The sequence below is a fragment of the Arachis hypogaea genome, chromosome 11, assembly GCF_003086295.3.
Source record: "Arachis hypogaea cultivar Tifrunner chromosome 11, arahy.Tifrunner.gnm2.J5K5, whole genome shotgun sequence".
NCBI classification, from domain to species: Eukaryota; Viridiplantae; Streptophyta; class Magnoliopsida; order Fabales; family Fabaceae; genus Arachis; species Arachis hypogaea.
This window is the reverse complement of record NC_092046.1, coordinates 46,996,368-47,006,324: the sequence shown is the minus strand read 5'-3', so window position 1 is coordinate 47,006,324 and position 9,957 is coordinate 46,996,368. Positions and strand designations below refer to the sequence as shown.

The following is a 9,957-nucleotide window of genomic DNA, read 5'->3' as shown; positions in this document are numbered from 1 at the left end:
GAGAGATTGAATTACCAAGGAATTGGAATTCAATCACTTAAGATTGCCAAGGAGATCAATGAATGCATTGATTGAGGAAGAGATGAAAATGAACTTGATCCGGAGGATGCAATATCTCCTAAGCGCAATGAACTCCCCATTTCTGATCTTACCCATTCTCTTTAATTTCTGCCAATTACTTTTATGATCATCTTCTCCATTCTCATTTAAGATTCTGCAATTTATTTTCCATCATCTATTTTCAGCTCTTTATTTCCAGCATTTACATTTTCTGCTATTTACTTTCCCGCCATTTAATTTCCTACAACTCTTAAACTAAATTCTGCTTAGCTTAACTAGAACATTCCTCCAATTAAAGTTGCTTGACCAATCAATCCCTGTGGGATTCGACCTTACTCTATTGTGAGTTTTTACTTGACGACAATTCGGTATACTTGCCGAGGGAGATTTGTTAAGAGACAAGTTTCCTTGCATCAAGTTTATGGCGCCGTTACCGGGGATTGATTTTGTATCAACAATGATTAAATTGGTTGAAAACTAGATTGAGTATTTTCCCTTTGTTTGATTTAGTTTCATCTGAGTAATTTACTTTCAGTTTTAGTTATTTCTTTCCGTTTACCTTTCACCCGTTAGTAGTGTTACCTGCATTTTGTTTTAATATTTAGTTCACTGACCCACTAACTGTTTGATATATTGCATCACTCACACTAACAGCATTTCTACAGAAAATATTGTCTGTATCTATCTTTCTTGCTTGTGCCTTATTGGGTGTATGACAAGTAGAAGAAGCAGGGCGTCAACTTTCTTTGATTCTGAACCTAAGAGGACCTTCCTTAGATTAAGGAGGGAAGCAAGAGGGAAGAGAGTAGTTGGTGCTGAGGAAGAGGAGGAGTACTTTGAACTAGACATGGATGAGAATATGGAGAACTATCATGAAGAAGAGGCTCATGATGAGCGGATAATTTATATGTTTTTTGGCATTATTTTTAGTATGTTTTTAGTAGAATCTAGTTACTTTTAGGGATGTTTTCATTAGTTTTTATGTTAAATTCACATTTCTAGACTTTACTATGAGATTGTGTGTTTTTCTGTGATTTCAGGTATTTTCTGACTGAAATTGAGGGACTTGAGCAGAAATCAGATTCAGAGGTTGAAGAAGGACTGCTGATGTTGTTGGATTCTGACCTCCCTGCACTCAAAGTGGATTTTCTGGAGCTACAGAACTCGAAATGGCGCGCTTCCAACTTCGTTGGAAAGTAGATATCTAGGGCTTTCCAGAAATATATAATAGTTCATACTTTGGCCAAGAATAGACAACGCAAACTGGCGTTTAACGCCAGCTCTCTGCCCAAATCTGGCGTCCAACGCCATAAAAGGAGCCAAAACCAGAGTTGAACGCCTAAACTGGCACAAAAGCTGGCGTTCAACTCCAAGAAGGACCTCTACACGTGCAACACTCAAGCTCAGCCCAAGCACACACCAAGTGGGCCCCGGAAGTGGATTTATGCATCAATTACTTACTTTTGTAAACCCTAGTAGCTAGTTTATTATAAATAGGACATTTCACTATTGTATTTGACATCTTGGGATCTTTGGACGCCTGGTTCTTAGATCAGAGGGGCTGGCCATTCGGCCATGCCTGGACCTTTCACTTATGTATTTTTAACGGTAGAGTTTCTACACTCCATAGATTAAGGTGTGGAGCTCTGCTGTTCCTCAAAGATTAATGCAAAGTACTACTGTTTTCTATTCAATTCATCTTGTTTCGCTTCAAAGATATTCATTCGCACTTCAACCTGAATGTGATGAACGTGACAATCATCATCATTCCCTATGAACGCGTGCCTGACAACCACTTCCATTCTACCTTCGACTGAATGAGTATCTCTTAGATCTCTTAACCAGAATCATCGTGGTGTAAGCTAGAATGATGGCGGCATTCAAGAGAATCCGGAAGGTCTAAACCTTGTCTGTGGTATTCCGAGTAGGATTCAATGAATGAATGACTGTGACGAGCTCCAAACTCACGATTGCGGGGCGTTAGTGACAGACGCAAAAGGATAGTAAATCCTATTCTAGCATGATCGAGAACCGACAGATGAATAGCCGTGCCGTGACAGGGTGCATTGACCATTTTCACTGAGATGATAAGATGAAGCCATTGACAAGGGTGATGCCTCCAGACGATTAGCCGTGCCGTGACAGGGCATTGGATCATTTTCCCGAGAGATGACCGAAAGTAGCCATTGACAGTGGTGATGTATCACATAAAGCCAGCCATGGAAAGGAGTAAGACTGACTGGATGAAGATAGCAGGAAAGCAGAGGTTCAGAGGAACGAAAAGCATCTCCATTCGCTTATCTGAAATTCCTACCAATGATTTACATAAGTACCTCTATCCCTATTCTATTATTTATTATTCGAAAACACTATTATCAATTTATATATGCCTAACTGAGATTTGCAAGGTGACCATAGCTTGCTTCATACCAACAATCTCCGTGGGATTCGACCCTTACTCACGTAAGGTATTACTTGGACGACCCAGTGCACTTGCTGGTTAGTTACACGGAGTTGTGAACCATGGTCTTGGCATCATGTTTTTGGCACCATTTCCAGGGAAATAAAGAGCAATGAATTTTACAAAATTAAAGTGTAATCACGATTCCGCGTACCAGCTCACAACCATGGCAGAGAAGGTCCAGCGCATCAGGCTGGACAAGAGAGAAGAGTTCTGGGTTCTTACATCAACCCAAATCCAGGAAACTGTGGAAGTAGCATCCAAAGGCCAACCATACATGCCAACAACTTTGAACTAAAGCCACAGCTCATCACCCTTGTTCAGAACAATTGTTCTTCGGAGGAAGTGTCCAAGAAGACCCCAATCAACATCTAACCACCTTCCTGAGGATATGCGATACTGTGAAGTCTAATTGTGTTCACCCTGACACCTATAGACTACTTCTGTTTCCCTTCTCACTCAAAGACAAAGCATCTAAATGGCTAGAATCCTTTCCAAAGGAGATTTTAGCAACCTAGGAAGACGTGGTGAATAAATTCTTGGCAAGATTCTATCCTCCTCAACGAATCAACAGGTTGAGAGCTGAGGTACAAACCTTCAGGCAGCAAGATGGTGAGACTCTATATGAAGCATGGGAGAGGTTTAAGGACCTGACAAGAAGATGCCCGCCAGATATGTTCAATGAATGGGTGCAGCTGCACATTTTCTATGAAGGCCTTTCATATGAATCAAATAAGGCAGTAGACCACCCATCCGGAGGATCTCTGAACAAGAAGAAGACCGTTGAAGAAGCCATTGATGTCATTGAGACTGTAGCAGAGAATGACTACTTCTATGCTTCTGAAAGAGGCAACACTAGAGGAGTGATGGAGCTGAACAATGTGGATGCGTTGCTAGCTCAAAACAAGCTCATTACCAAGCAGTTGGCTGACCTTACCAAAAAGATGGAGAGGAATCAAGTGGCAGCAATCACCACCTCAGCAGTAACTCAAAAAAGAGTGAATGAAGAAGCAGAGGGTGATCAGGAACAAGCCAACTACATTGGAAATTCACCTAGGCAGCACCATGACCCATACTCCAAAACATATAATCCTGGTTGGAGGAACCACCTAAACTTTGGTTGGGGAAACCAACAGGATCAAGGCCAAGATCAGAGACGCCACAACCCCAACAATAATGCAGCTCACCAACACTCCACGCAGAAGTCATATCAACACCCACCTAACAACACTTCTCAACATCCATACCAAAGTCAAAATGGCCCTTCTCATCCTTCCAATCTCAACTCTCCATCATCGGAAGAAAGACTCTCAAGGATTGAGACTCTACTTGAGGGCATATGTAAGGAAATCCAAGATAACAAGGTGTTCAAGGAGGAGGTGCGAGCCAATATCAAGAACCAAGGAGACACCATCAAGAGGCTGGAGTTTCAAGTGGGATACCTTTCTGAGAAGATCCCCAAACCTACTGATAGCTTCCCAAGTGACACAGAGAAAAATCCGAGAGGTGAAGCAAAGAAGGTCAGATGGGAAGATTGCAAGATGGTTACTATAAGTGATAAAGAGACTGAGGAAGAGCCGAACAAAACATTAGAACAACCTGAAGATACATCAGTAGGAAAGCAGGAAGAGAATCATCAAGAAACCACAATCACACAGAAGGAGCTGCTGAGACTCTATGCACCCTTTCCCCAAATATTCAATGATGGTGTAGAGAAGAGAATATACTCAAGGTTTCTTGACATGTTTGCATCTCTCCATGTAAACATACCATTCATCAAGGCCCTCCAACAAATGCCCTCATATATTAAGTATATGAAGGAGCTGCTAACCAGGAAAAGCTCACTCAAGGGAGGACAAATAATAGTGATGAATAAAGAGTGCAGTGCTCTCATTCAAACAGAGTTGCCTACAAAAAGGAAGGACCCATGGAGTTTTCACATCCCCTGTGCCATAGGAGAAACACTTATTGATAAGGGACTCTGTGACTTGGGAGCAAGCATCAACTTGATGCGTCTATCTCTAATGAAGAAGCTGCAGATCAATGAGCTAATGCCCACAGACGTAGTCATCAGGCTGGCTGACAAAACTCAAAAACAAGCAGTGGGAGTGGTTGAAAATGTGTTGGTGAAAGTGGAAAACTATTTTCTCCCCCACAGATTTTGTCATATTGGAAATGGAAGAGAGTCCCATCCACCCAATCATATTGGGAAGACTGTTCCTAGCTACAGCCAGAGCACTCATAGATGTGGAGCGAGGAGAGCTAATACTGAGGATACATGATGAACAACTCGCATTCAATGTCTTCAAACCTTCACAAGAAGCAGACCAGGAAAACAAGGAACCAAGGAAAAATCACAACAAAGCACTGGTGGAAGAAACAAGCACTGAAGCACAAAATGTACACCTGGGAATCCCCTTGGTTGATAAGCAAAACAGCCAGAAGGTGTCACAGCTAAAGGAAACTCAAGTGGAGCCAAAACCACCAGAATCATATGAGACCAGCAACGAAATCTCCATAGGAAAAGAGACCACAAAGAGCAGGATAACAACAAAAGAAACAAAGAAGAAGGCACCAAGGAGATGGAGAAACAAGAAGATCCCTACAGAAGATTTCTCTCCAGGGGATAAAGTGATCTCAGCTTACTTCCCAAATATCCTCTCATCTCCCCACCATCCCATCTCAGCTACCCAAGGTTTTCACCATCAATAAAGTTCTCTCCCTAGAACATGTAGAGATCCTTGATGAAGCCAATGGATATAGGTTTACTGCAAGAGGAGAAGATCTGAAGCACTACCAACCACCCTGACAAAAGGCAGAACGTCAAGCTAGTGACGCTAAAGAAGCGCTTCATGGGAGGTGTTCCGAGGGTTACCTGAAACTGTAGGTCGATCTCGGATGAGATCTTCAGTACTGGTCGGAGATGACGTGTCCGGTTGGCAGGTGGCAGCTGGAACTGTTGTGTCTGACTTGTTGGACTGGCTACACTGCTGATCCTTGGCCACCAGAGGGTGGGGGGTACCTGCAAGAGACTCCGATGCTTAAGTTAGCATCGGTATTAAACAGGTTTTTAGTAGAATCAGAGTATGAGTTATACCTGGGTGCTCCAGTGTATTTATAGTAGAGTGAGCTGACCTTTCTAGATAAGATAAGTTAGTTATCTTATCTTATCGTTATCTTTGAGTTGAGGTCAGCTTATCTTCAAGGGAACCGCCCTTATCTCTATAGGCTCGGACGGCCTGTGGATTTGGGTCGTGTTCCTCTATTTGGGCCCTTTATTGGGCTCTCCTGTCGATTTGGCCGACCTTTTCGAGAAGAGGTCGACTAGCCTGACCTGAAGAGGTCGGTCGCTTTGTCGCCAATCATCCCAGGTCGGGTAACTCGACCCAGGGTATGAACATTGCCCCTGCTTGAGCTTGGTCTTTCGTTGAGGTCGAGTCTTTGACTTTGGTCCTTCTCTGATGAAGCCGAACTCAAGCATTTTGTCGATTTCTTCCTTTTGTAGACTCTTTTGAATGCAGAACGTTTTTCTCTAAAAGCGCGCGCTTTTGTATTAGCGCTTTGGAAACGTGCGAGGGTTTAATGCCTTTATTAACATTAATTGCCCCGTTTCCCTTAGGCTCTCTTTATTTTTGATTTTGCAAACCCAGAAACGGTTTCTCTCCTTCGCCTCTTTCATAACTTCTTCGCATTTCTCCCTTTATTCTCTCGCTCTCAACTTTTCTTTGTGTTTGTTTTGTTTCGCCTCCGTTGGTGCTTCACTTTTGAGAGACGATTTCCTGCCCCGGCTTTCATCTTTCTTCAGAACTTTCCTCCTTTTTCCAGGTTTGGTTTCTACTTTTTGCTTCCTTACTTCTTTTGCCGTTTTGGCCTTCGATTTTTGATAATGTTCTGGTTTTGCTTGAATCCTTGTTTGAAAAACTTGAATCTTTTTTCATTTGTCGTGCCTGTTTGTCACCGTGTGTTCTGGAGTTTCTTCATCCTCTGCATGATTGCTTTCGCTTAATGCTTTTAGGGTTTTTGCATGCTATCGCCTTTTCTGTTTGTGCTTTTGATGGTGATTTTCGCCTAATTCTGAGAAAGGTTGTGTCTTTGGTGGTTTTCTGTTTGGCATTGTTGACGTTGACAGTGCTTTCGCTGGTAGACTGTAGAAAGATAGTTGCTTTGATGACTTTTGCGTTTTTTAACTTGATGGACGAAATGCTTGCTGCTTTAGGTCTTCTTTCCTTGTTTTGAGAGATACTGGGGTGTAGGTTTTTCCTAGAAATCTTGCTTTGTTATTGCCTCCAAAGGATGCCCTAGGACTTTTTGGTTTTAGTCCTGGGGTTTTCCTTTTGTTTATCCGTCCGTCGAGATGTTTTGACCCGTGCCCGAGATGTTTTTTTATTAATCCGCTCTTCTTTTCTTTTGTAGGATCTTAGTTGACCTCATGTCTTCCCGAAATAACGTCGTAGCGACGCCTTCCCAGGTCCCCGCGAGTATGGCCGATTGGGTGGACTCCATGGTTCTCATGTGTGTCTCGCTGGTTGACTCTGAGTTTTGTTCTCAGCTTAGGCAGTTTCACAGCGTCTGTAGTAACTCTGGTGATGAGAAGAATTATGAGCTTGTTCCTCCTTCCTCTGACGAGAGAGTCTGTTTCTCGACTCGAGTTGTTGACAATCGCCCTTTCTTTTATGCTTACGATTTTTTCTATGGTCAACTCGGAGTTACTCTTCCCTTTACTCCATTTGAAATCGACCTGTTATGGTCTTGTAATGTTGTCCCTTCTCAACTTCACCCCAACTCCTGGGATTTTATTAAAATGTTCCAATTGTTGTGTAATAGTTTTGGTATTCCTGCTTCCCAATCTCTCTTTTTCTATTTGTTTGTCTTGACTAAGCCTGGTGTGGTGAAAAAGAAGTCAGCTTGGGTCTCCTTCCATTCTACCCAAGGTAAGAAAGTTTTTTCCATGTTTGACGAATCGTTTCGGGATTTTAAAAACTATTTTTTCAAGGTCCGAGCTGTTAAAGGATCTCGGCCCTTTTTCTTGGATGAAAATGATGAGCCCGCCTTTCCCCTAGAGTGGCAGAAGGATGTTAGGGTCTCTAGGTACTCTTGGGACATGTTGGATGAGGCTGAGTGAGCCTTTGTGACTGTTTTAGAGGAGCGTTGGGGTCAGCCTCCCCATCTTGACACAAAGAAGTTTCTAACCAATCCTTCTCTTCTTCAAACTAAGTTGGGTATCTTGTGTTTCCTTTGTTATTTGCCTTATGATGCTTCTAGCTGTTTTTTCGACTTGTTTGGTTTGTAGCTTGACTTCTATTTTATTTGCAGAGGCAATGAAAAACAATGAGTCTATGAAAGCTTTTAAAAGGGCACAGAAGGCGACTGCTGCCAGGAATGTTGCCTCCCGGGCTGCTGGGGAGGGGTCCTCCCAGCCCCACGAGAAGCCGGCCGTGCCGAGCTCTCCCGGGGTGAAGAAGGCGATCGCGATACCTCGGGTTCGTTTGGTGGATCCTCCTTCTTCTTCTGTGGCTCCATCCGCCGCTCCTCCGAGTAAAAAGCAAAAGACTTCTGAGCCTTTCGACCTTAATGCTCCTGATTTCAACGCCATTGAGTTTATAGATCAACAAATTGGGCCATACGGTACCATTCCCATGGATGATGTGTCCATTCTCCATCATTTGGAATTTATGGCTAAGAATCATGTGAGGATGGCCTTTATGTCGGCTGCACTTCATCGCACTGCCCAGAATCTTCCTCTCCACGCTACCAAGGCGTTTATGGAGGAGGCGAAACGAGAGTTTGACCGGATGAAGGATTTGAAGGAGGAGCTCGAAGTGAAGTTGGTCAAATTGGAGAAGGACCTCGAAAATGAGAAGGCGAGTTCTGAGGCGCTGGCTGCTTCCTTGAGGTTGGCTGAGGATGCGGCCATGATGCACAAGGACAACTATGTGACTTCCTATAGGGAGGGGAGGCGCCTGAGGGAAGAGCTTGACAATGCCCGGGAGGATTATGCTGAGCTCCAAGGTCACCTTGTTGGCAACGTAACTGCTGCTTACGAGAACTTGAAAGAACAAGTCCGAATTATTGCTCCCGAGGCCGATCTTACCCTTTTTAGCTTGGATAATGTTGTCAGAGATGGCAAGATTGTCCCTAACGATGAGGGTGATGATGATGAAGTTGTTCCTCCCCTTGTGTCTTCCACCAAAGCGCCGACTTCTTCCGTTTCTCCTGTTGTGCCTGACCCGGATTGCCAGGTCCTGAATCGGGAGGATGGGACTGTTGATGCGGTGCCGATTCAAGCTCGCCCTCCTTCTCCTGGTCCTGATGTCACCAAGAAAGCTCATGATGCTACCGAGAAAACTTCTGATGTTTGTTGATTGTAGTTGGCCCGGCTTGTGGGCATTTTTTGGAACTTTATTAAGATGTTAACTTTTTAGTTGCTTTTCTAACAACTTTTTATTTTTATAAAAAATAGACAAGTAGCTTGCTACCCTTTGGGTAGTCAGTGTTGGTGGCCCTTCAAAGCCTTTGTAACTTTATATAAAATCTGCTGATGTTGAACTCTCTCAATTCGAACTTCTTGAGTTTTCGACTTCTTTGTAGCTGTAGGGGTCCAATTTAGTTTTCTTTCTTTGTATGTGTTCTTTAGTACTTTGTAACCGACTTCTTTGCGTTGGTCCCCTGATAGACTCCTTTTTGTAATCCTCTTTCTTGGACCTTCATGAGGTCTCTTTCAGGGATTACTTGGATTTTTGTAGTGGATCGACTTCGTTGTTGTTTCTGTAATCCTCTTTCTTGGACCTTTGTCGGGTCTCTTTCGGGGATTACTTTTGTAACTTGTCCTTTGTAGGGGACCGACTTCGTTAGGTCGATCTCTTCTAAGTTATTTCGTAATCCTCTTTCTTGGACCTTTGTTAGGTCTCTTTCAGGGATTACTTTTATAACTTGTCTTTGTAGGGGACCGACTTCGTTAGGTCGATCTCTTCTAAGTTATTTCGTAATCCTCTTTCTTGGACCTTTGTTAGGTCTCTTTCAGGGATTACTTTTATAACTTGTCTTTGTAGGGGACCGACTTCTTTAGGTCGATCTCTTCTAAGTTATTTCGTAATCCTCTTTCTTGGACCTTTGTTAGGTCTCTTTCAGGGATTACTTTTATAAATTATCTTTGTAGGGGACCGACTTCGTTAGGTCGATCTCTTCTAAGTTATTTCGTAATCCTCTTTCTTGGACCTTTGTTAGGTCTCTTTCAGGGATTACTTTTATAACTTGTCTTTGTAGGGGATCGACTTCGTTAGGTCGATCTCTTCTAAGTTATTTCGTAATCCTCATTCTTGGACCTTTGTTAGGTCTCTTTCAGGGATTACTTTTATAACTTGTCATTTGTAGGAGGTCGACTTCGTTAGGTCGACCTCTTCCTAGGTTATTTCTGTAATCCTCTTTTTTGGACCTTT

At 43.0% G+C, this 9,957-nt stretch overlaps 1 non-coding gene across 1 annotated transcript; it reads right to left on the bottom strand.

Annotated features, from left to right (window-relative positions):
- Window positions 1–3,093: 3,093 nt before the first annotated feature.
- On the bottom strand, window positions 3,094–3,200 carry LOC112724457 (small nucleolar RNA R71). The gene has a single exon (XR_003163618.1). It is a non-coding gene; the product is annotated as a small nucleolar RNA R71 (small nucleolar RNA).
- Window positions 3,201–9,957: the final 6,757 nt, after the last annotated feature.